This window comes from Zosterops lateralis (genome assembly GCF_965231275.1).
Source record: "Zosterops lateralis genome assembly, chromosome: 9".
Lineage (NCBI taxonomy): Eukaryota > Metazoa > Chordata > Aves > Passeriformes > Zosteropidae > Zosterops > Zosterops lateralis.
Window position 1 is genome coordinate 16,401,802 of NC_139769.1, and position 20,472 is coordinate 16,422,273.

The 20,472-nt window shown below is 44.0% G+C and overlaps 1 protein-coding gene across 1 annotated transcript in view; it reads right to left on the bottom strand.

Annotated features, from left to right (window-relative positions):
- ZNF644 (zinc finger protein 644) overlaps window positions 1-17,317 on the bottom strand; it is a 74,477-nt gene extending 57,160 nt beyond the window's left edge. Inside the window, exon 1 of the mRNA XM_083867553.1 lies at window positions 17,254-17,317. The gene's annotated coding sequence lies outside the window, so the exon portion shown is untranslated. The remainder of the gene's footprint in view (window positions 1-17,253) is intronic.
- Between the last annotated feature and the right edge of the window lie 3,155 nt (window positions 17,318-20,472).

Below are 20,472 nucleotides of genomic sequence, written 5' to 3' on the forward strand. Positions count from 1 at the left end.
GGTTCCAATAAAGTGTGTGGAAATGGACTCATAAAGCTTTGGAAGTGTATTTTTAGTTAAGATATTATTTAGTATTTTTAGTGCAGATAATTCATAGAGTAAAAATGGAGTATCTGTAAAAGCAGAAATAGTCAGCAGAGTTTGAGAATTTCAGCAGAAGCAGCTATATCTGAACACTCAGGAAGCACTCAAATCTGTCTATTAGTGTGTCAAATGTGTCCTTCTAATTCCATCCCAAGCATATTAGAATTTCTTCTTACGAAGTTATGTGTGAATTGTCATTCAAATAGACCTCTGGCTTTTACTTACTACGTTTATATTCTACTCTAAAACAGCATAGAAGTTTTTACTTACTCTGCACAAAAGAGAATCCTGATTTTGAATTTTAACAGGAGCCAGATAATGGTGGTTTAATATTTCATGCAGATGTCTTAATCAGCAAGTCATTTAACCCAATCAATGTAAGAGAGTAGTTTTTAAAGTATCCTATTTACGAATAAGCAATAACTATGTTTTGTCACATTTTATCAATTATGCTTTCCAAAAGAGGAAGGTGTCATCTCATTTGTGATAGTTTGAGGAAGCAGAGCTCTCCACAGTGACCGTTAAAATGGCACATGCTGGGGAAAACAGTGCTTATTAGGATTAATTTAAGACAATGGGTACTCACTAAGCCTAAATTTTATATGATCGCTTCCACTATTAATGCATTACAGTTTATCTCATCCTTTAAAAAGAAATAATTATATATTGAGAATTCCCTTTTTTCCCTGACAGAGCTGACAGAATTTAAATCTGAGGCCCAGGAGAGGAGAGCAGTGGCTCGAGGCATGCAGCCCCCCTGTGCTACAGTAGGACTGTGCAGAGGGCAGTTCAGGCCAGCAAAGGCTACGAGGAACAGTGACAGCCCATCCTTTCAGGAGTTTCAAGTAGTAGGTTGTGGAAAATTAATGATGCCTGACTGTCAAAGCTTGTGTTGATCAAACAGCTCTGCAGCCTGCTGAGAGCAGAGAGGCTGAAAACACCCTCTGAGAGCACACCCTGCTTTTGCTGCACAGACCCAAAAACAGGAGATCATAGGGCTTCATAGAAGTTCAGGGAGCTGATACCTGTGTTAACAAGAGGCCCAGGCTGGAAACGAGGGTGAACATTCAGGACACAGAGCCACCATTTCCAACCCCAGGCACAGGGGAACTCTGGCCCCTCTGTAGCTCTTATGCCAGAAAGGGTCACTGTAAAGTACAGCCTGGGGCAACAGCAAGTGGGGAGCTCTGACTGCAGAGATGTTGGGAATCACTTGCACAGGAGCCGTCCCTACAGGCTGTATTAGGTCTCCAGATCTCATAGGTACCTCTGTCCCATAGCAGCAGGATATCATGGGAGGCTTTTCCAGTACTCATGTGACATCAGCACACACATATCACATAGAACCCACAACATACACACCCCTACCTTTATGTTAAAAACCTCATCCCTGACCAGCCTCCTGATCCTGCTGCAGCAGCCAGTTGGTCTCCTCCCTGAGATGGTGAGCACCTCTGTGGTTTCTCAGTCCATTCTGAGATGACCCACCTTCAGGCCTTCACTTCAGAAACAAAATCTGTAGTGTTCTCTCCTTTTGGCTTGCAAACAATGCGGGGATGGGTGTGGGGGTGTCACTCTTCCTTCTGGGAAGGAAGGTAGCTGATCCTCCTCTTAAGGGTTAAGAGATGCAGAAAAGGCTTGGCTGGTAGCTGTGGCTTCCCAAAGGTGGAAGAAGACTGTGAGAAGCCCAAAGTGTTTGCAGGCTGCACTGGGGGTGATGAAGACCAACACATCACTGTTTACCAGAGGGCCACATGGCCAGCTGGTGCAGAGCAGGTGTGGGCGGGTGTGGCACACACACAGGTGCAGAGCTGCAGTGTAAAGACTAAGCCACATGGCTCTGTTGCAGAGGTACAGGGCTGCAGCAGGGAACGTCACTGAGTGGAGATGATCCAAGTTCCATGCATGTTGGGGAGAAACTGAGAAGGTTTCTGAGCAATTTTCCTGTAGCATCCCAGCTGGAGCACGCCCAGGGAGTCCCAGAGGGCACATGATCCTCAGGCAACACAGACTTAATGGTAGCACAGGAGCACTTTTACTGGACAGAAGGACAAAACTAGTTGGCCTGCCTACATCTGGCAGTTCTTTTGTTCTGAGCAGGATGAGGATATTTTATTTGCAAGGAGGGGGGGCTGACTAAACAAGTCCCATTTCCCAGCAGGAGCAGGAAAATTAAATGTCTTGAGGAGTACCCCACTGGAAATGTCATGTGAGTGATGCACCTGTGTACCTAAAAAGAAAAATAACCTAATACAAAATGTAGTATGTATCAACCTCAACTTAAAATGCATCCTAGCTATGGGATCTCAAAAAAACCCCACCAACTCAAGCCTTGAGTTTCATTTAATTTAGATTTTTTTTTTATTACACTGGCCTGGGTTTGAAAAGAGACTATAGAAAAAGGAACTACCACAAAAGAGCTTCTAGAAGAACTCAAAAATTTCTCCTTAGTTTATATGTTACTTCAATGGAACTTTAAGTGTAAGAACACTGGCCTGGTCCAGATTTGATCATTCTTTTCCAAAGCCTGGGAGACTTGCAGGAGTGCCTGTGCTTTACATTCTGCTTCATGGGAATATTATTTTGATTTTTATTTTGCTAGTATTTAAAAGCACACACTAGAAGTTCCTGCAGCTGTTTGGCCACATAATAACAGACTGCCTCTAATTCCTCATGCATGGCACTCAGCATGGTGTATTCAGAAAAAAGGCCCCAAACCTGTTCCTGCATTCTAATAAGTGTGTGTGTCACTTTGTAGGAGATCAGAATCCTGTCCAAATTCTGCAAAGTCTAACAGAACAACAGTTGCCAAATGACAAAATCTATCAGAAGATACAGAGTAAAAAGGCACATCTTTGTTTCTGATCTTCACAGTGCCAGTACTGGCAAGAGAAACGTCAAGGATTCCAAAATGAAGCCAGTTAAGTGCTGTAACTGCTATTAAATGTAAACAAAGACATAATAATAGGGTCCTTGGAAGCCAGTAAAAGAATGTTTGAAACAGTAACTATGTATACAATTACTGCTTTGTTAACATTATTTACTCCTGGAACTGTGCAGCTCCACTGCCTGTGCTGGGGACACAGACCTTTGGGACCTGCAGCAGGAATCCCAAGAGCAGAATATTTGTGCAGTCACATTGTGGAGTGGTGGGAGGAGAACAGGGATTGCAGAGAGGTGCAGCTTCTTCCCCTTTATAAGGTCAGGCAGGACACATTGCACAAGGAAGCAGCAAGAGCACCATCACTGTCCTTCTGCCCCATAACTCCCCTCACCTTAGCAAAAGGCCAGCAAGCCAATTTCATGACAGCAGCTAGCTGTTTTAAAGGCTCTGCCACTGTGGCAGTAAGAAAATATGTACTGACAGCCTAAACCAGGTAAAATTACTTGAAAGATAACATAAAAGTGAGAACTTAATGGGTATTAATTAGTATGTTAAAAATACAGCCATTTTTCTTGCATTGACACAGCTGTTCAATAAATGCACTGTTCAGCATTGATCACCTATTTGATATGGCAAATGAAGATAGGATTTTCCTAAGTATGAATTATGGTCTTGTCTGTACACAAAACCTGTATACATTTAATTTCATCAGTAAAGAAATGGATGCAGTACCATCAACATGTAGACAAAATGCAGGGGGTAAAATGACATTGTGTGGGTCTATTCAATACTTACAATTTCAGCAGCCTTGTTCTCTGCAGATACAATGCTGGCATTTTCATCTAAGCACAACCTATAATGATCCAGATTCTGTATGTGAGGAACAAGACTCTGATCCACTATCCACTGGAGTACAAGCTGGTCTTTTGGGGAACTGCTAGAAGAATCCAAATAGAACTATTTGTGTAGAATTGCACTGAACTGCTGTCTGAGACATGGCTGTTATTGGCTTATTCCTGGTGCTTCAATATTACAAAAGAAATACACTAAAATAATTAATTCATGTCATTAAACTGCTGTGGTGTTGAACACATACTGCACTCAAACATATTGAATGTTGATAATTTATTATTTCAGGTTTTATGACAATGCCTCTGTGGTAATATTTCTGCAAAATCTGATACAGGAAGGGGAAGTCTGCACACTATAAAGTGCCACAGAACTGAAGACTTGTCAAAACAAAATGAGCTATAAAAACAATAATATTCAAGCAACATCACTCTCATTAAACACCTAATGATGCCACAGGCATATTAGTGGGGAAATGCTCATAAGGCTCATGACAAATTAGGAGAAAAAAAAATAAATAAAACCCCTTCTCCTAAAACCGCTTGCCAAGCTGTTTGTACACTATGCCACAGGCAGTTCCTTGAAAAAGATGGAGATGTGCATGGAGACAGGCAGTGACTATTAGATGCTGATGATGGTGAGGGCAAGCAGAACTGATGATTCTCAAGAGATTAAGAGCTGCATTTTGCTTTCAGTTGTCTCGCCTGTCCCAACATCTCATAGTATTTAAATGAATCTGTTACATAAGGCATTTCTCCTGTCTATGCTGCTCAGCAGCCATATTCTCCTCTCTGGTATGGATTGTCTTGGGAAACGTGCCAAGCTGTGACAGAGCAGTGCATAAAAGGAAATCATGCTCATAAACGGGGGGTGGGGAGAGCTGCAGGTGAACAGATTCAGTGCAGCATTATGTATACATTCTCCTGTCTCACAAATGGAGGGTTTAAATGAAAGGGGAACCACAGTGCTGCTTTAAAAAAGTGCACAGGGCTGCTAAAGACCCCAGACATTCCATTCATTTGCTCCAGGGAGGGTGTGAGCATAGTGGAGCAGAATTGCTCAACATTGCTCTGGCTGCTGCTTTGGCAGATTGGAAGAACAAATAAATACTTTCTCTTAAGATGCCAAAAAAGCCATATCCAGTTTTGGAGCACATTTGTGACACCCAACACTTCCTTTACACTAAGGAAGGATCGAGACCTTTTAATTAAAGACAGAGGGAAACACAGGTGGACACTGCCTCTTGTAGAAGTAAGTTATTATCTGCCTGCTAGGACCTGCCTGCAAGTTAAGGGAATGCACTTGCTATTAATACTGATTATTTTATTTATTAATAGTCAAGTTCTCAGGTAGCTGTTGGCTTTTGCTCCCTACACCTCAAAATGCTTTGTAAAGGAGATCATTACCAACAGAGGAACACAGACATCTCTATTTGGGCTTTGGCATGGAAAGAGTGTCACAGTTCACCTGTAAAGTAGATTTGCCAGCTCAGCTTTACTCTGGCCACCTGCCCTGGAAACAATTAAATTACTGGGGACGGGTGGAATGATTCAGAGCTGAAGTTCAGTAACACAAACATCTACAGGCATAAGTAGCAACCCCTACACAATGTTGTGCCTGGCTGGAAGATGCGGAGGTCAAGGAGACTCAGCTTGAAGTCTACAACGCTGCAGCAACCTCCAGGCATCTCCAGACCCGACCAAGATTCAGTACTACAAGGTACTGCTGTGGATTACTGCACTGAACACTTTTAACTGCACCATCCCTGACAAAGATTTACTGTCCTTTCACCATATTCACTTGTTATAGTAAAAGACAGGTAAAGAAATGTGTTTGAGCTGATAAATTTTTTGGCAGTTTTGCCAAATGATGCCACTGCATACAGACTAGGGTTTTTTATCTTAATGACCTGCAGCTGAAACAGATGTTTTGCTTTAGTGTTTTAAAGCACTTCACAAAATTTAACACTAATTTATTCTTTCACAGTGCGTGGGGGGAAAAAAAAAAAGCTTGATATCATTACTCACATAACAGAACAATGTGAAAAATGGAAACAGATGTGTCTCATTTAAGCATGAATAAGAAGGAAGTGAAAGAAAAAAGATGATGATGTATTAGTGATTAAGAGAAATACCACAGCTTGGTTAAGTCAAGACATTTTCTTATGGATCTCCAGTGAGTCCCGAAAGATCTTCCTAAGAACTCGGTCCCTGATAGAGCAAGCACATGGAAGTGCTTAACTCCAGCTGTGGAAGGTTGTCTCACATGATTCATTTATAATACTTTTAAAAGCTGTACAGCCAAATGAATGCTTTACAGTTAGGAAGGATCAATGGCATTGTTCCTGAAGACAGTAAGGCACTTACTGTTTTCACAAAGTACAGACATCAGAATTTGAATATCAGAATAGAAATAAAGTCAAACTCAAAATACATTGCTCCTGAAACATGAGTGCTTTGATTTTCTGCAGCACAGACAGACAATTGAAGGATCCATAAACAGCAGCCAGGGATCTGCTGAGAGCTCCAGCTTTCCCCCTAAGGGGTGCAGCTCCTGGCAGCAGGGATCTGATCTGCTTTGGCAACTGCCTCTCACCAGAGACTGGCCCTGCAGAAAGAAAGGTCCAATTTCAGCTGCAGGGCCTTTCCCTTTAAGAATCTTTTGTAAACCTTCAGTGACATGAGTTTCACTGAGGGAAATGCAACTCTTTAACAATCCACTGAGAAAAAAATTACTTGCAGGGATGCACTGAATCTGGGCAAGGGGTGTATGTAACAGTGCCCCTCTGTTTCTGTGTCTGGTGGGATTTGGGTGCAGACAAAGAACCCATCCTTCATTGTTGGTACTGATTTTGTATTAGGCCTGCTTTGGATGGTTAAGGATCCAAGGCAGACCATCAGGCTCAGAGAAGATTGTTCCCTCTCTCCCTCCCTGCAGAGTAAAACCCAGACCAAGAAACGTGTCCTTGTCCCAGAGGCACTGCCCTGGCTCCCAGTGGCCTCCAAGGTGCCCTAGGTCTCCCACCACAGTCAAAGGCAGGACAACCCACCTGTGCTCACAGCCACGAGTGAGGTGCAGAGATTTCCTCCACCAATGAGATCCTCCTCATACTTCCATTTCATCAAATGCCCTCTCAGACAGTTTTCACTCTTTGTTACCCCACAGCAAATGATCTTCTCTCCAGCCTAACTGAACTATTTTTGGTCCATCTGCAACTGCATGTCCTTCTCCAACTGGAAGAAGTGTAGCTACTCCTGATATTCCCAACAGGGAAGAAAGGCAAAAGAAATGTTCAGATTTCCAATGAATTACAGCATTGTTAAAAAAAAAAATCGTTTTGTTTCTAGACTGTACCAATTTACTAGGAACCATTGGGTAGAAACATACAAAAGTATAAAATTCCTTTTACAAAGGAATTCTCAGAAGGAAAAATAAGGCTTCGAATATTCTTGTTTGACTTTTAAGGACATTTCAGTTCTAGGAAACTGTCACTTTCCACTCAGGATTTTTAATATGAAAATAACGTTTCTGAATTTGCCACTGATTTCAGCACAGTTGCTGAGAGAGATTTGGCCCTGTGTGCAGTCCACAGACTGTGCATGCAGAATTAATACTCTCGTTAACATTACTATATGCAAATGCTCCCAGGATGCAAAGAGAGATTTGTATTTCAGATTAATATTTTATGGGAGTTTTGTGTGTACATGATAAATGAATAAATGGAGGGACACAAGGGGACACGAAGAACATGTGCATCATGTGTGAGAACTGCATTAATTCTTAAATGTTTGCAATGGCCACAAGATGGTTAAGGAACAAAAAAGATTTATTATTGCAATTACATAGGCAGAGAGAATAAGGGAAGAAAAATGAGAGATCAAGGGAGTCGTTTCATGTTACAGTTTCTCCAGCTGCAGAGCTGGCTTCAGAGGTTCTCCAGACCCTCCTGCCCCCATCCTTGCCACCCTATGTGCCTTCCCCTGGCTGCAGACCACCATGCCTTTAATTCTGCCAGTTCAACCATTTGCATGATCAAGCTTTAAAACTGCTCTTAATTACAACATGGAATCAGACTCTTCATTTACTTGGTCTCTCCTTCTTTTTCATATTGAGGGCCAGTACCATATAAAATCTCAGCACTAATACAGTGCTGTGGATATGAAAAAATAGGCATCTCAGGGAGACTGAGGAGAGATCTCAGAATTTGTGGGCCAGAAAGGAGAGTTATGTGGAAAAACTGTCACTGATTTCCTGCTGTTTTAGCTTCTGGGTCACCTCTTCCCTATCATTCCACTTGTCCTTATTCCACTGAAGCTTTATTGCTACTCTGGAATGACATGAAGCTCCCTCACATTTTAACTATAAGAAATGTAATCTTGTATTTGTCCAAAAACCTACATGAGTAAAAGAAGATCCCTGAGGGGATATTATTAACTGCCTGCTACTTATCATTGATGGTTATTCTCTGAGACAACTCTCCTGTTTAATCTTTATGCTCTCAACAATAACCCTTCTCTCTTTTTGATCAAGTGTTTAATTTTCTTGAAAGATTTTCTCTGACTTTAGTTATTATTGAAGGGGATTTTAATTTTACCCCAACTCTTTAATGGCTAAATCTTGCATATCCACTATTTCAAATAGGGGTATTTCAGTTACTCTAAGTAAATAGTTCAAGGATTTGGTCTTGATAGGTAGCTGGAAAATTTCAAATCAAAACAAAATTGAAATTGCAGTTTCTTTTCCACTTTAGAATAGAGTTTTTTGTCTCCCTGAATGACCTGTCAGTGTACTGGAATAAGAAATGGATACTGCTAGACTGCTACAGAGCATACTCCCATGTCAGCACAGTTTCATCAGCAGGAGTGGCAGCCCTGTATGGGAAATCAGTTAGCTGGTTATTTCATCTGAGCTGATCAAAGATAAACAAGATAAAAAAAGACAAACAAAGGAAAACAGTGATGTAGAATGCATTCTTACTTTCCCAGCCTCCACAGGCAATATTACTGCTAAATTTCCTCTAATTGTTTATAGTACAACTTTAAAGCAAAAAAGAAGAAAAAAATAAAAGAAAAAAACCCAACAAAACCAAAAGAGGTTCAGAAGAAAGCAAAACCCAGAAGCCCTTGAAACTTTCTCGCTGCCCCTTCTAACAAGTATTCTCAATCCTTCCCCATTATCACTGCATTCCACAGTACAGTTTAAGTCCAGATTACTGGTAAATATCTAACAATATAGCAGTTCCATTTAAAACACCCATTGAGCATGGAAAGATTGCACCATAGGACTAAGAAGTCTTTTTGGAAGGCTTGTTTTGTTTCGTTTTTCTGGGTACTCCTGTCTCCAATGACCTTGCTGTCTGTCATAATTACAGTTTACAACATTTTCCTGTTCCTGGAGCCAATAAATTATTAGAGGGCCCATGATTTTGTCTGTATTCCTAATATTGGTTCTCATGTCTGATCTGGACATCTGGGAATGGAAACACAGATCCTCAGTCTGCTCCCTCCTGTGCAGCCACTCTCCTTCCCTGGTTCCCATGTTCAAAACGGGAGCTTGGCTTTCTCAGAGCCTGAAACAAGACAGTCATTCGCTTTTCTTCCTTGCCCCTTTTCCACAATAACCCACCCTCACTGCCAACCTCTCCCCCAGGCGTGGACTTGCTCACAGGCTGCAATCAGAGAGGTGCCAGAAGCTGCAGAGGACACAGCTGCCCCATGACCAGGAGCTCAAGTGAGGAAAGAGTTGAATGAAAGTAAGCAAGGCCAAATGCTAGTTAGCAGACACTAGAACATACAGATGTAAATCTATACATCTGAGCCTTATGTATCCCAGTCTGTAAAAACAATGCTGAAATACTTCCTTGTTTCTCAAGAAAGTTACTAGGGTTAATAAATGAATGCTCACATAACACCATACTGTCAGAAAAATATTTTTCCTAAATCAAAACATTTTCAAATATTTCAATTGATGATAGAAATTAATTTTATAAGTAGGTACAACACAGACTATAAATGGTGACTAATAATCTCAAAATAATCCCCTTAAGATTCTTCTAATATTGCAAAATCTTTCAGACTGAGTATTCAATTCCCCTGTTGCATTTCTGTTGGACTCAGCAGCCCCATTTGCTTTCTCAGCATCAGGTGCCAGAGTACACAACAGTACGGGTGGAAAGAACACAGCAAGAGTGAGGTGTAATCACCAAAGAAATGGAGCAACAGATTTAAGAAGAGGATGATTCTCACAGCAGGTCAGCTCAAGTGGCAGCTGTGCATTTCTGGGCTACTACCAAGTGTCCACTACCACCTTACAAGAGCATTGTGGCTTTAAATTTTATCTTGATTGACTCAAATACATATTTTCTAACAGTACCATTGCTTTTCACGAAGCACTGGTTCTGCCTCAGCACAGGACAAACTTTTCCAATACTTAATTTTCCTACCCTCTAAGGCTCAAACAAGAGATGTGTAGTGAATTTTTGTGTGTTGCCCTTCACACTTGCTATCAAATCTTCCCTGCTTAATGAGCCATGGGCTGTTGCCCTGAAACAGAGGACATTAACAGTTCAGAAAAAATAAACCTCTGCAGATTAATCACCTGGCTTCTTTGTGGGCCCAATTCCAGTCAGCAGACAGTGTGAAAGCAGAGCATCTCCACATACACTGCCTGACTGATAAGCATATTAGCTAATCCCTATGTCTGGCTTTGACAAGCACATAGCACACGAGTCTTATTTCACTGCTTATTTCAAATATATACCAGAGGTCTCCTAGTGTCACTATATTCACAGAAATTAACAATATGCAGCCATTTCATGATTCTCCTAGTGTTCCCCCCTTCCTGCCCCAGTAAAACAGTATCTATTTCATGCTTCTTGATTCTTAAAGTGAGTGTTTTACTGCTTTCTGAACAGCACTTAACTGCTAGGTTATCATTTCTGCATCCACCATGCAGTAATCCTTGCAAAGACAAGGACCTCAATTCATCTTGAGAACTACTAGTTTTGCTAGAAACTGCTCCCTCACTAAGGGTTTTCCTGCTCCTTGGTAAATCACGAGTAGCTTTACTGTTACTCAGTCTGACCATTGCATTTTGGTATAGTAGCCATAGAACTAAAAGGAAGCAGGATTAAGTGTTGGGCAAAAGGATGGCAAACCCATCAAAAGCCCTTTGCCAAACCTTGAACATAGCATAGGCAGGACACAGTGCTTAATTTGCTGGAAACACAGAGAAAAGAAACAGCCAAACAACCAGTTGTGCTGTCAGCACAGTTTCTCCCGTTCCACTGCAAAGTAAGCTCAGAAAAGACTAATGGGATATGGCACTAAACAGTTAAACAGACTTGAAATGTTCCAATTTATGTAATGACAATACCCTTCCATCACCATAACCCACCTCTTCACCCCTGCCCGCCCCAGCTCTCCATGGTTTGGGAGCCTTTTTGAACAGAGTGATTCTAGCATAACATGAAGAAACACCAGCTTTATCTTTTGATCATCTCTTACTCATCTCCTTTCTCTTGCTGGGTCAAATCTCAGTCTCACTGAACTCCTGATTTAGCCTATAGCCTGTAACAGTGAACCCTCATCCTCATTTCATATATCTATGAGCTTGTTTCCCATGTTTCCATTTTTATAGCCCTTAGAGGCTACAGGAACAGGCTGCTTTGATTGCCTTTACTTTATCCTTCCTATGGGTCATGTGGGTCAGTGGCATACCTGAAATAAACTGGGACTGTTATTTCAACCATCAGTCACTCTTCAGCTGGAAGGCAGAGTCCTGTTGGCATGGAGACTGCAGAGCACAGCAGAGGACAGTGGTGTCTTTGATGGCAACTCAGTACAGGTGGGTACTTCAGCTCCCACCTGTTAATAGGAATCCACGGGCACCACTGTTCCCCTGGCTCTGTTTCCATGTTGTGTTGCTATTGGAGCATTTCAGTAAACAGGACCCAGAGCAGGGTGTCTGCCTCTGTGACCATGCACCAAGGCTAAATCCTCCACAGATTAAAAGTCAAAAAAAGCTGTGGTGTTTTCCTGAGCTGAGGATTTGTCCCTACAGTATTAATGTTACTCTGCCACCAAGCAGGGCTCTTTTCAGGTGAGACACTGAACAGCATTTGATTAAGGCCAATGTGAGTGGAATGTGCACAGCACCACAAATTCCCCAGAAATGGTCTTTTCTAAAGAACCACCTGGATGCTACAAAATGAGCCATAAATGTGGAGATCTCATAAATATAACAGCACTTCAAACTGGACATATTTGTAGCCCTTCAGTGCCTGCTGGGGTCACAAGCCCTGGAGTCGGGCATATTAATTCATCACATCTTCAAGAAGGCAAAAACACTGCTGAGAGGGATGCAAACATGTTTGCTTTATAATGACGCATAAGGACTCTGCCTGGAGTCTCCCAAACAAGCCTCCTTTTCCTTTAGTGGCATGAGAACAGTGCACACTACATGCTTTAAATGGGATTCAAGTCACTTTTTCATTGCTACTAGAGCAGGTACTGCTGGAGATAAAAGTAACTGTCTCAGAAGAGCAGGTATGACATCTGGTACATAGCACCAAAAATAAATCTTTAACTTCCTCTCATACCTGCCAAACCTGTTCCAAGGAAATAAGCCTGGGAAATATTACGAATACACACTTCTTTCTGATTTCAAAGGAAGAACTGACCTATTTTTTCTTTGCGCAGTTAAAATATTTCCTATGAGAAGATCAGTTTGCTAAAACAATAGTCTATGTTTGGAATAATCCCAATCATAAAACAAAACTGCACATGAACAAAACTGCATATGAAAAGGCAAGTGGCCTGCTGTTTGCATTGGAGGTAATTCACACTAACACGACTATTTATAGTGCAGCAGCACCTTAGGGACCCAGCCATGCTCAGGACACCCACTTGGTACACACTATAAAAACATGAAATCTGATCGTCTCTCCCCTGCAGTGTTCTCATCATACTGCTGATTTATGGAAACTGGTTCTGTAATGCCGTATCATCTGGGAGTGGTCCTTTGTGAAATCATTTTCTCTGGTCGTATTTGTGTAGTAAATATTTTCCATATCCTTTTCAACAGCTGACCTGGCTTACAAGAAGACAAGAGATTTGTGTATTGGTGAAGATGACCTACTTAAATCAGGAACAATTAAAGACCCAGTTCCCATTTACAGGCTTGTATAAGGAACCACACACACATACAAATCAAAATGAATATGGCAAGAAATGTTTCTCAGTGCTACAATTCTGGTCATACAGGAGGGTCTAACACAGGGAAACAATAAAAGGAAGCGCTTGTGATTCATTATTAGCAATGTAAATAGGACACATTTGGAGCCTGTCATCATCCTGATCGCTCATCTGCTTTTATTAGTCCTCATTCTTTATTCTTATTGTCTTGTTTCTGTGCTTGTCGTTAAAGTTAGTTATATTATAGGCATCTGTTTAGCATATTCTATATGAAAATGCAAATAGAAATAAAAACCACCCATTAAATAAATATATGCAGCTTCCATGTCATGTACATATTTGACTGCAGCATGTCAAAGACATAAGAATTATCACTTCCTAAGTCTGCAGGTTCATTATGTGCATTACTTTTTTACCAGCAGATGGCAGTTTACTATTGCTTCAAATAGGTTATTTTGTTCATGTCAGATGTTTCAAAGCTCTGCGTGGTTGGTAAAAAACTTTCAGGTCATTTCAAAGCTAATTTCTAATTCAATTTTCTTTTGCATCATCCCCTCTAGAGAATGTAATCAGTACCAAGCTATTTGCTTCAGTTTACAATCCTGCCACTGACCAATGCTAAGCACGACTTAAACAGTTCCCTGACAGCAAGTTCATGCAGCACCACTGGGTATTATCCAGCCTCAAACACTCACTGCTGCCACCAACCCCTTAAGGTACACCTCACACTCCCCAACTCCCAGTCTGTGCTTGGGAAATTGTGCACAACATTATTAACACTGGTGGCAGGGGCAACAGGAGGAATGTGACTGTACAAAGAGGCCAGTGGTTTATTTACTGCTGTGTTGCTTTGAAACTGTCTGAATTTTAGGTAACAAAGAGTTAAAACTACCACCCGGGCAATGCTGGCTGCCTCCTGCACTGCAGCTGAGGAGGGCCAAGGGCAGCAGGGAGTCTGTGCCAGGAGATGCAGCCTACAGGGGCTTTCAGAAATCCTGCTGCTGCCCAAGGCCATCCTTTAACCCAGTCAGAGCTCAACTATGAGCACATCATGCCCTCCCTACCACGGCTGAGAATGTGAGTTTTCCTAGTGAACACTCCAGCAGGGAGCACAAGCAAAATGAAGGGGTAGGTCTGTCCAATGCTGCTCTAGCACTTGGGCGTGAATTTACCCTGGGCATCAGCTGACACGTACAGACCTCGCAGGCACAGCAGTGCCATCCACATCCTAAAACCAGGCACCAGGAAGAGACTCATGCCCCCAGAGCCTCTCTCCCCACGGGCCATGTGGTGACATTGCTCAGTCTGTGTCAGCCCACCTTCCCTCCCTGCCCCAAAAACTCCCTCCTTTGTGTCAATACCGGCATTCAGGTCGGCCTCACGAGGCACTGTGGTAGCTCGCAGTTGGATTTGTTCCCTCATCCAACTCCGCCACCCACCACAGAAAACAAATGCTCCCTTTGGCTGCATCAGCCGCAGAGATTTGTGCTGGATTAAAGCACTCACGTGACTCCTGGCTTTCCGGAGGAGCAGAACTCCTCTCACAGCACAGGTGTGGCCCCTGACTGCACGTATTTCAGGCACACATCCATTTCCGCCAGCTCACCAGCCACTGATCACAATGGTGGGTTGAAACAGACTCTACAGAGGGTAGGAAGGAGGAAAGGACTCCTGTAAACTGCCCACGCTGAGCACAGACTGGTTTTGTGGCTGGACGGGGATTTTGTTAATTTGATTTTTTGCTCTGCTTACACAGGAAACTGCCCTTTTCCTAGAGCTTCACAGGTCCTTTCAAGTCCTGCAACTCCTGAATTTGTGCCTTGTATTCTCACACTGGAGTGGCAAATGAGATCCAGAGATCACTTTGCATCCATTAAAGAACTCAGCAAAGCTAAAAATTCCAAAACAGAGTACTGACACACACCAGTTTGTACCTATCTTGGGAATGCAGTGTTTTCTCTTACAAGTAGTCCCACATAGCCCCTTTTTAATGATCTGCAGAGACACACAAATTCACTGGTGGTATTAAATTAGAAATGAAAAACAACAGAGACAGCAGATGCACTACAAATTGGAAAGAGAAATGAAAAATAGAGGAAGGAGAAAAGAAATGTAACAACATTTGGGAAAAACAGGAGAGCATTACACTGTGGAGAACAGTAAGACATGTATACATGGTATCAGGCATGGATTGACCAAGGGAGATCAAAAGTGTGCCCAGAGAGAGAGCTCAGCATTAGGAGGGGAAAGACTAACAGTTCTTTTCTCCTCAATAATGAAGACTCCAGCAGATGCAGGACTCTGGATACCCTTTGTGGTGAAGTCCTCTTGCATAGAGCCATGCTTGTAAAAAAATATGGATACAGTTCCAACAGCCTTTTGTTGGAACAAAGAGCAAATGGAAATATTTAAGAACCATATAATGACTTCTGATAATTTCTAACCAATCACATTTCCAACCAGAAAATACATGCTGATCAACCTTTCTTCTTCAGGTGGATAACTGCATAAGTAAAGGTGATGTCCACATGAGCCTGACACCATCCTATCAACTTTTGTTTCCATCTGAGAAATCCTTTAAATAACATTCAGAGTAGGTTTAACATCCATTATCACTCTGTCTGATTATTCCATTCCTAAGAGAATGGATTTCAAAATTGTATTTTCCAGTTGAAGATTAAAGAGCTAGTTCTAGGCTTCCTACCTCCTTTTAAAAAGTAAAATTCCACTGCGTCTCAAAAGCTAAACATTAATACAGATTAAATTTGCTGTCATTTTAGTAAATGTCTGCTGTTAACATTTAGCATTCCCATTACTTTCCCACCCAAACCTCATCTACTCACATTGAGAAGCAAACTGGATTTCTTATACCCTCATGCTACCTTCATCTTGTGCTCAGGGATACCTGCCACTGTCGGACCCCAGTTTTTCTGCTCGGCTTCACAAAGTGAAAGCAGGTTGTTGCCTCAGGGCCTAAAGAGGCAGCTTTTCACGCCTGTGATGCACAGGTACCTCGCCGACCTTTTAAGCAGCCTGCTGCCCTCCAGGGAGGCTGCTGGAACAGGGGGAATGCTCACCACGTGGCACAGGTGCAAACAGCAGCTCCCCACATCTGATGCTGTGGTATGTACTTGCCACTGGAAAGCAACACACATTGCTGCAGAGTGCAAGGCAAGACAGGAATCTTTTCATGGCACATCAGCAGGCAATGGAAGTCCATTTAGTTAGCCTTGTATTTCTTACAGACACATCACCTTCATACTGCAGGATGAGTGACAGCACCTGTCTCTGACTAACAGCATACATCCCCACAAACAGGGGTGGAGGGGAAACAGGGAGACAAGACAAATCTCTCAGCAAGGGACAGAGCTGGGCCCTCTCAATCTCACCCTGCAGAGCCACAAACTCCCGGCCCTGCTGCTGGGGAAAACAGAGGGAAAACCCCACATCCTGATAAGAATCCAGAGCAAAACTGTGCCCTGTGGATTTTGTCTGAGGTATGGCACTGCCTAAGTCAGGTCTAATTGCCACGCAAGATAGGATGAAGAATCTCGTAATTCCCCAGAATCTGTCCCAAAGGCTGAGCACTCTTAGCACTCATAATCTTGTGCACTGAGTCACATTAAATAAGTTGCAGGGCTCAGCCTAGGTTTGCCACACTTCCTCCAGTGCACCGCTTCAGAAGGAAGGGTGAGTTGCAATCTGAGCCTAAAAATCAGGTAATACATTCTCTTCCTCCACTTTCCCCAGGCTTTATACCTAAAGCAGAGCAGGAACTAGGTGACTTATCTGCTGTCAGCACCTTCTATGTTTTTAAGTTTTCTATCAGGGCACAGAAGAGCCATAATAATGAAGAACTACATTATCTCACTTTGCATCAGGTTTTCCACCTCCCTCTGCGATTTACCATGCCAAAATCTCTGCTGTTTGAGTGATATGGAAGGGGGAGATGAAGGCTCAAAGCCTGCAATTTTGCCTAGAATATGCAGCAAAGAGAGTCTAATTAGAAATTAATAATTATGAGCTGTGTTCCTCTAACATAATCCGTTCTGCCCCACAGTATCACTAGAGTATCACTTAGAAGACAAGAAGATGAGAGGAAGTCTCTTAGTAGACAAACACAGCAGAGCCATGCGGGGACAGCAGCCTGGAGGCCGACAGGACCGGGCTCTGCAGAGACGCCGGCCCGCAGGACAGGGGCAGAGGAGCCCGCGGACAGGAGGGCTCCGCGACAGTAAATACCTGCTGGCCGGGAGCCGGTAGAGCCGCAACAACCCAGAGGGGCTGGTCCTCATCAGCTGCGCAGGGCTGCGGCTCCTTCCCGGCGGAGGCGGACGTGGGCGCGTCACGTGCGGCCGTGTCCCCGCGGCCCGGCTTCCTACGGCCGTGTCCTGCGGCCGAGTCCCCTCAGCCGTGTGCCCTCAGCCGTGTGCCCTCGGCCGTGTCCTGCGGCCGTGTCCCCTCAGCTGTGTCCTCTCAGCCGTGTGCCCTCAGCCGTGTCCCCTCAGCCGTGTCCCCCCGGCCGTGTCCCCTCAGCTGTGCCCCCACATCCGTGTCCCCTCAGCCGTGTCCCCCCGGCCGTGTCCCCTCAGCTGTGCCCCCACATCCGTGTCCCCTCAGCCGTGTGCCCTCGGCTGTGTCCCCTCAGCCGTGTGCCCTCAGCCGTGTCCTGCGGCCGAGTCCCCTCAGCCGTGTGCCCTCAGCCGTGTGCCCTCAGCCGTGTGCCCTCAGCCCGGCTTCCTGCGGCCGTGTCCCCTCAGCTGTGTCCTCTCAGCCGTGTGCCCTCAGCCGTGTCCCCCCGGCCGTGTCCCCTCAGCCGTGTCCCCACATCCGTGTCCCCTCAGCCGTGTCCCCACATCCGTGTCCCCTCAGCCGTGTCCCCTCAGCCCCGTTTCCCGCGGTGCCCGCGGAGGGCCGTGGCTCGGCCAGCGCACAGACCGCGGCCCGCCAGGACAGGCCGCTCACTGCCATGGTGTCCCTGAACAACATCGCTGCCTTTTCCTGTCAGTTTGTAGAACTAAGGCGTAGAAATGAGTGTCGCCCAACACAGAGCTTCCACACAACTGGATGGTTAAAGAAATTGCACCACAGTATGTATGACGGAGTCGGGAACTAGACACCGGGGAGAAATTCAGGATTTGACTGTGTATAAAGGAGGCCTTGTCCCATCAGAAGTCAACTGATGACCAAAACCAGGAACAAAGCAAGCCTGGAGCACCCACAGAACAGAGAATACCCTTGAATGAAGCAAACAGCTGGGGAGAAAAAGAACCATTAGAGTTATACTCCCTTTCACCTGCTAGCAGTATGTAAACACAGTAAGGTCAAACCTAGACAGAACTGTTGGGTGTGTGACAAGTTTTCTCCAAGAACTTCCGTTTTCAGTCCAGCATGTGTGATCTTTGCACAAGCTCCACACTCCTGCATTCTCCACATCTCCTTGGCTGGGGTGTGGGCCAAACACAAGACCAATTCTTCAGCCTAGACTCATCTCCACGGCAAAAACAATGAACTAAGAATACAGTGTCAGCAGGTTCTATAAATTAGAAGCATTGCAAGGGTTAATAGCAAAAGAAATGGCAGGCTATACTGAGCTTCAGTTACAGCTTCTACACTGAAAGTAAGGATCCTTATTCAGGAGTGAATTTTACTCAATGAAACTCAAATTTTAAGTAAATGCAAATAGCCTACACTGAAAATGTGAAAAATAAACAAAAAATCATTTAATTTAATTTGAGCGCCCAAGCAAGTCATTTTCAAGTCTGTTTAATGTTTAGGAAGAAAAAGCCTTAGTTCAGTCTCTGCAAATGGTTTTAGTTACTTCTGTGACTTTACATCTCTTGAGGATAATCTACTCCTAATAAGGACAATTGCTTAGATTTATTACCCCACTGAGGTCTTGTTAAAGATCTAACAAAAATCCTATTTAAATGAAAAGGACAATAGAATCTTTAAAGTCGGTATAGAGTTTAATTAAAACCTGAAACAGAATCAATGTCTTTATGCATTAGAAAAGCAAAAACAGATTTTGAAGCTGTTAAACTACATGTAATTGGCATAAACCATCCATTGAGCCAAAGTAAAAAAGAAAAAAAAAACCAAAACAGACTATGGTATGGAAATTGGAGTCTATTAATAAATAAAAAACCTGATACATGTGCATAGCACCATATTTTTGCATGCATTTTCTTATTTGCCTAATTTGCTAAGCGTATCTTAGAGCAAACATGAAACAAGCTAGCTGTTAAGTTGAGCAAATCCAAAAGGGACAAAAAGAGACTGATTGAAATCAATGCATTAACATGAACCAGCATTTAAAAACGTTTCATAATGTTCCCAAAGAGAGCATGTAAACTGCAGCAGTCTCAGTGCAAAACTGCTGTAATCTGTGTTCCCATGTAGTCATTATTCATACATGGGAGTATTCAGCTCCTACAGTCATTTTTCATGCATGAATAGTTTAAAACCCAAAATCACTGACACAATCCACAAGGGAGACCTCCCTTTTTAAAGTTAACATCTCGAGAACTCTGGGAAGGAATGTGAAGCCAGATCCCAGTGCATGTGCTGACACAACTCTTCTGTAGGGAAGGATCTGCGTGCAGCCCCACTCCCACCACAGGCACACCCAAGCCTTCCCCAGCCCCAGAGCCACCGCCGGCCTCTGGGGTCCCGTCTGCAGAGCCAAACCCAGCAAGGTCGCAGAGCCAAGCCAAGCCAGGCCAAGCCAAGCCTTGCCACTCCTCCCTTCCCCCACCGGCGTGCAACGGGGACTTGCACATGGGGAAGGGAAGTCAGCCCAACAGCTGCTTTGGGCAGCACTTCCCTTTTCAGGAGAAAATAAATTCTGAGACAAAACTATCCCGTAACCTGTTTCTGCATTAATGAAAAGGCTCTTTTCTCCCTTCTCTCCCACAGGAGATGTGGCGGGCTGGCTGTGGCGGGCAGACACACGGACGGGCTCGGTGCAGAGGGACCGCACACCGAACCGAGGCGCTCCCCGCAGCACTGGCTGGAAATGCTGTCCCGCTCGGCCGGCCTCTCTGGAGGGCCCAGCTGTCACCCGAGAGTGACAAAGCAGAGTCAGGAGGGGACTGCGGTGCGGAGTGGGTCACACGACTCCCTCGTCTGGAAAAATCTCGAAAGGATGGTATGTCACCTTCGCTCTGCAGCACATGAGCCCCTTGTTAGCCATTTAATCAGTCTGGTTACAATACACTGCAAACCCACAGAACTGGCCATCTTACGTAGGCCTCTCTCCAATTAAAATTTACGGGTCTTGCCGGTGCTAGGGTATAGTGGGCGCCCTTGCTTTTAACTTGCATTTTTGCACGGGCGTTCAGTATTTCGGGCTCCCTTTTTAAGCCGGGAAGCACGTGCCCGAAGCAAGGCCAGCCGACTGTCCCCGGGGTCCCTGCCCGCGGGTCTGTGTCACCTGCCCGGCAGTGCCGAGACGGGAGA